The sequence below is a fragment of the Phascolarctos cinereus genome, unplaced genomic scaffold (genome assembly GCF_003287225.1).
Source record: "Phascolarctos cinereus isolate Bilbo 61053 unplaced genomic scaffold, phaCin_HiC Scaffold_726;HRSCAF=1367, whole genome shotgun sequence".
NCBI lineage: Eukaryota > Metazoa > Chordata > Mammalia > Diprotodontia > Phascolarctidae > Phascolarctos > Phascolarctos cinereus.
Window position 1 is genome coordinate 114,210,186 of NW_027556098.1, and position 6,180 is coordinate 114,216,365.

Consider the following 6,180-nt stretch of genomic DNA (forward strand, 5'->3'; position numbering starts at 1 on the left):
CTTTTTTTCTTCCTCTCTTCCTCCTTTACCTGCCCCCCTCATCTCCCTTCCCTCTGTCCACATAGGGTATCATTCCTGAAATCTCCAAGATATCTTGGGGTTTACCACTTAGATTTTTTTTCTCAAGGACCATGCCTTAAAGCCAAATCACTCTCTCATTGATTAGACAGCAGTGACTCCCAGGCCAAGCCCCACTTGGTCATTGTTTTGGGCCTGGATTGGCTTGGAGTAAATATAAATAGCAATTGTTTCTATTTTGCCCACAAACCCTGAGGGTCTTCCCTCTCAGACTGATACTTTTTTTTTGGACTAGGTTAAAGAGGCCATTCTCTGCCTCATTTCCTACTTAGCCTTAATCACTGAATGGGTCTTACCTCAGTCAAACTGAGACCTGTTAAAGACCTTAACTTAAAGTCAAGGTCTCCCACAGCATCCGGGCTATCTCCAGCCATTCTGATCTATATCTTGCTACTGGACCAGATGGCTCCTGAGGAGAAAGTGAGGCTGGTAACTTTACACAGCCCTGCCTCACTTAAATCCAATTCACTTCCATGTCATGTCATCACCTCCTTGATGTCATGGTCTTCTTTGAGAATGAAGGACAAACAACAACAACTTTTAGGCATAGTTCCAAATTGCTCTCCAGAACAGAATGTGCGTTAGAGCCTAGAGACAAGCTCAGGAGAGTGGATAGTCAAATCAGAAGCTCAGGCCATAAACAAACATCTGTCTCTTTTTTCTTTTTCAATTCATTATAAACTTCATAAACATTAGCAAACATGAACATTTCATATAGGAAGAAAAACAACAAACATTTGATTGTATGTGAAACCATGACACTTGATTTGGCATCTTTATTCCTCGTAAGCTCTACCCAATAGAAGTGGACTCTTGCAATATTGCTAAAGTTGTGAGGAATAGCTTCCTCTCTCTGTGAGAACAGTCCCAAAGTCACCCATGGGGATAAGGCAGACTGTCTCCCACGTCTCCTTTCTCCCACTTTTGCCCTGTCAACCAGTTACAATGCAGATGGTACAGTGTAGATGGTATAATGCAGACATACAGTGGACAGAGTGCTAGGTCTAAAGTCAGGAAGACCTGAGTTCAAATCTAGCCTCAAAACACTTATTAGCTGTGTAACCTTGGGCAAGTCACTTAACCTAAGTTTGTTTCAGTTTCCTCAAATGTAAAAACAAGGATAATAAAAGCACCTATAGGAGCAGCTAGGTGGCGCAGTAGATAGAGCACCGGCCCTGAAGTCAGGAGGACCTCAGTTCAAATCCAGCCTCAGACCAAACACTTGACACTTACTAGCTGTGTGACCCTAGGCAAGTCACTTAACCCCAATTGCCTTTAAAAAAAATAAAGCGCCCATGTCACAGAGTTGTTTTAAGGCTCAAATAAGATTTTATTTATAAAGTGCACATAGTAGTGATGCGGTTTAGGGGTTCAGGGGTGCTGGGACCCCAAAATCACAACTTGCAGGTCCTGCCCGAAAGACTTTGACCCAAGCCTTCTTCCAGCCAAAGACAAGGTTTATTAGAACATTGTCATATTTGGCAGATTCTTAAGGAGTCTGAACATGAGTAAGCAGTGGCTAGATTATAAGAATCTAAGCAATGGCTAGATTACAAGAATCTCAGCAGTGGCTTGATCTTAAGAATCTAAGCAATGGATAGATTTTAGGAATCTCAGCCATGGCTAGATTTTAGGAATCTGAACCATGGCTAGAGTATAAGAATCTACGCATCTTAATAGAGACAAGATGGACCTTATACACAGACTGTGGGAGGAATCCAGGAGTGGCCAAGTAGTCCATGAGGTAATAGTGTGTGGGACAGCAACCCTAACCCAAATTAAACTCAGAGACTTCTCAAAGTGGAAAGCAAAGGTTACCTTTATTACAATCTCCCACAATGGCTGTCTGCTCCTTTGATACACGTGGAGAAAGAGAGACCGAGTAACAGGGGCCACCTTATAAAAGCAAATCTCCACCCACCACGAAAACAAGTCTCCACCCACCACTATCCCTTACCCCCTTAACTGGGGGTGGGCTTACATTCCAGGCGAGAAATTCAAAGACAAGGAAAGAGGCCGGAAGCCAAGGGCAAATGGCTCAGGTTGGGGGTGGGGCAGGGCTTCTTCTTTCTGTTAAGTGATTAAAAACAGGGTTTGAGTGGGGGAGGATTTTGAAAGTAATAATTAAGAATTATTTGACCCTTTGAGGAGCCTTCACTTCTGAGAGTTCATTTCTCACACTACCTTCTGAACTCATTACCTTAATTACACTGAGAAGTCTTCACTGGGACATCCCATTCAGTAGAATTACCAAGGGTGGGCAAGACAATGGGGGGGGTGGATTGGCTGTAGCTGAAGAGATCTAGGACTTTTGGGGTTCTGTCGGGAACCCCAAGATCGCTGTACCGGACCCTGCCTGAATGAATTCAACTCAAATCTTCTTCCAGACAGAGGAAAAGTTTATTAGTGATAAATCGCACAGGCCAGGTGACTCCTGTAAGGACTATCTGGCATGAGAAAAGCTCAGCCTTTGAGGCATGAGAGATTCTCAGCCTCTGATTGGGGGCCAGGGTTGATCTTAAATACAATAAAATCACTTTGGGTGGCCAGAGGAGGGGGCTGGGAAAAGTGTCTAGGTAAGGATTCTAATTGGGGAGGTCTGAATAAACAATGGGAATAGGTAATGGGGAGAACAGGAAGGCATTTGTCAAAGGGAGATAAGGGAAGTCAATAAGAAACCTGAAAGTTTAAGTGTTTTATGGGGCCTGTAATGGAGGGAGCTGGAAGGCATCTTAGTAAGGTCAAAAGGTGTAGGCTAAGGCTTCCAAAGGGAAATAAGGAGCTGTAGACAAATGGGAGCCAGATTCCCTTTGGGATAAGGCGGGGGAGAGATCTCTGAGCTTACCCCATCATAGCCACAATAAAAGGCCAGTTGATGGGATTATAGCCTCAGGCTATAAGCCATGTGGGAAAGTCCAGGGCCTTTCCTTTCTGGGGCCCAGATCCCAACCCCATCAGTAGGTGTTATATCAATGATAGCTATTATTATGATTACAATTCTCCAAGATCCCTGGGTGTTTGAGAAAGAAAGTAACTGACCACACTTTACTTCCCCATACAATCACTGTCCAAAAAATCCTGAGAAAGGAAGAAAACAGACTGACCAGCATGCATCAGAGAGGGAAACCTTCCTGGACAAAACATGAATGTGTGGAAGTCATCTTGGTAAGAAGTCCCCTTCCCCAATCTGTCTTCAATGAACTGGACAGGATACAGTCTTGAAGATTAATGGCATTCCTACCCCACCTTTTTCTCCTGAGGCTTAGGTTGGTCTCAAGTATATCCTGAAATAAACCTCATTTGAATATGTAAATTTTGGGTGGGTAAATGTTTGGTAAATTTTCCCTCCCTAGATCTGGGTAGATACTGATTTACTTCAGAATTGCTCATCTGCAAATGAGGCATTTAGTCACCAAATATTGAAAGTAAAAAGGATAAGTGAACTGGATCAATTCTTTTCAACGTAAAGAAAAATCCTACAATCCAAAATTGCATTAATTTACCTGCCTAATTAATAATTTTGTTGCGAGGTAATAAATCTGTTAAGTGACCTATATGAATATGTCTCTGTTTTCTCCTTACAACCAAGAATACAAGATGTTGTTGCTCCTTAAATGCTGATTGATGGACCTGTACAGGTTTAGTGAGATGATGATGTCAATTTGACTGTAAGCTTCTTATTAAGGGAAGACTAGCACCTCTAGTGTGAGGGCTTGCTCAGCCCTTTCCAGAGCTGCTCATCCACCTTTGGGGTCCACCTGTAAGCCAACTCTCATCTATGGCTCCAAGAAGCTGTAGCTTGGGCAGTGGCCACACCCTGGCAAAACCATCTGGGCAGATGGGTCAAATAAGGTTAGGCCTCAAACCCATCAGTGAGATAGGAAGATGGCTACCTCAGGCATGTGAAGACTTTCCCTGGCAGAGTGGGTGGATGAGAACAATTTGTTCCAACAGCCATAAAAATGGCTGAAGCAGGTGCTGTGGAGAGCTTAAAGTTTGGTCAGACACTGAAGACACCAAGATCACCATTTCATCCTGGGCCATCACAATTGTCCTGACTTTTGTCCTGCCACTGGTCTTCAAAGACTCTGGAAGAGAGAGTGAGGCTGATGACTTGGAGCAGCTCTACCTCACTTAAATGCAATTCACACATGAGTTAAGACATCACGTGTGTCATTGTCATTGGTCTTCTTTAAAAATGAAGGACAAACAACAAAGTTCTTGAGAACATGGATCATGTCTTATATTTTTATTTTTCTACCCACCCACCCAAATGGTTTAATATAGGGAAAGGCACATAGTAAATTTTTAATTACTATCTGTTGATTGATCAAAACAGCATGACAAGATTCTTCCAGATTCATCAAAATTACATTTTCTGAACACCCCTTATATAGGCTCAACGAGAATAAGACATTTCCAAAGAAGTCTTTAAGTCTTTTGCATTATGTGATTTAAACCAAAATCAATTTTTAAGTCAAACAAGATCCAATGGATTTTATTGAGTATCATTTTCAGAGGGATAAGAGGAAAAAGGACTTCCTGTGATCTTCTTTCTCTCTTACCCATTAAATGCAGTTATTCCCTAAGATTCTATCTTTGGCCCTCTTCGCTTCTCATTAAATATTCTCCCTTGGCAATTTCACCCAATCCAACAGTTTCAATTTGATGAGTATGTAGATGATTCACAATTACCCATGGATGAAACATGCTACCTAGTTCCTGATAAAGAGGTGAAGCACTCAGAGTACAGAATGAAGAAAATTTTTTTGGACATTTCAAATGTGTAAATTTCTTGTGACTTCCTATTAAAGGTTGTAATGATTTTTTTCTTGCATTTTCAATTGGGGAGAGGGAGAAGATTAAAAAGGTAAATTTTGAATGATTAAAATAAATAAGTACATTTTAATTAAAAAAAAAACCTGATGACTCATGTATTTCTATCTCTAACCTCCAATCCTAAACTCTAATCTAGCATTTTCTTTTTATGCAATCCATTCTTTATTTTTATTTTTTGCTTAGGCAGTTGGGGTTAGGTGACTTACCCTGGGTCACACAGCTAGTGAGTGTCAAGTGTCTGAGGTTGAATTTGAAGTCAGGTTCTCTCCTGACTCCAAGGTCAGAGCTCTATCCACTGAGCCACCCTAATCTAGCATTTTCAATAGCTGACTAGACATTACTTTTTGGACATTCCTCTGGAAGTTCAAGCTCAACATTTCCAAAATCGTATTTCTCTTTTCCTCCAAAACTTACTCCTTTTCCTTTTTTTCTTATTTCTGTTGATAGGGCATTGGCTCCTTAGGTAACTTGCCCAGAGTCACACAGCCAGTATGTGTCAGAAGCTGGACTTGAACCTTGGTCCTCCTGACTCATCTTTCCAGAAGTCTTTCCAGATCTCCCAAATTTCTGGTGCCCTCTAACCAAGCTACTTTGTGTTTAACTACTTTGGTTTTATTTGAATTTATTCTCTTTATATTTATTCTCAACATGCTAATATATGTACTTATCTCCCCTTATCTTTCATCCATTTATCTTTTTGAAAGAAGGAACTAATACATCTTTTTCCTTGTATCCTCAGTCCCTAGCACAATGTCTGGCACATAGTAGGTGATTAATAAATGTCTATTGATTGATTGATTCAAATTACTGAATGATAGATTCAAAGTCTATCAAGCTACTGCTACATGCTAGACACTATGCTGGGTGCTGCAAGAGAGATCCAAAAATCTGAGTACAATCCCTGCCCTAGAGGGATTTCCCCATAGTTTCACATAAGTTGAAATACCAGCTCTGCTTGGTAAGCACATTTAAATACTAGGCAATAAAACTCATCAAAAAGGCTATAGAATAAAGGCATTTCCTCCATAAATTTATAGAATATTGGCATTTTATGGCCAAAGTCTCCACCTATTCCTTGGAGAAGGGAGTGAGAATTAATCATTATTAAAAATTAACAAGTATAACTGAAAAAAAAAGTATTTGGAAATTTGGGACTATTACCTTTCAACATAAAGTAGACACTCCCCTTTTCTTTAATTAGTGCTTTTGAGAAGTCCTCCCTGGACTGAACCATTTACTCAGAGAATGGAGGGGTGCTTCTCC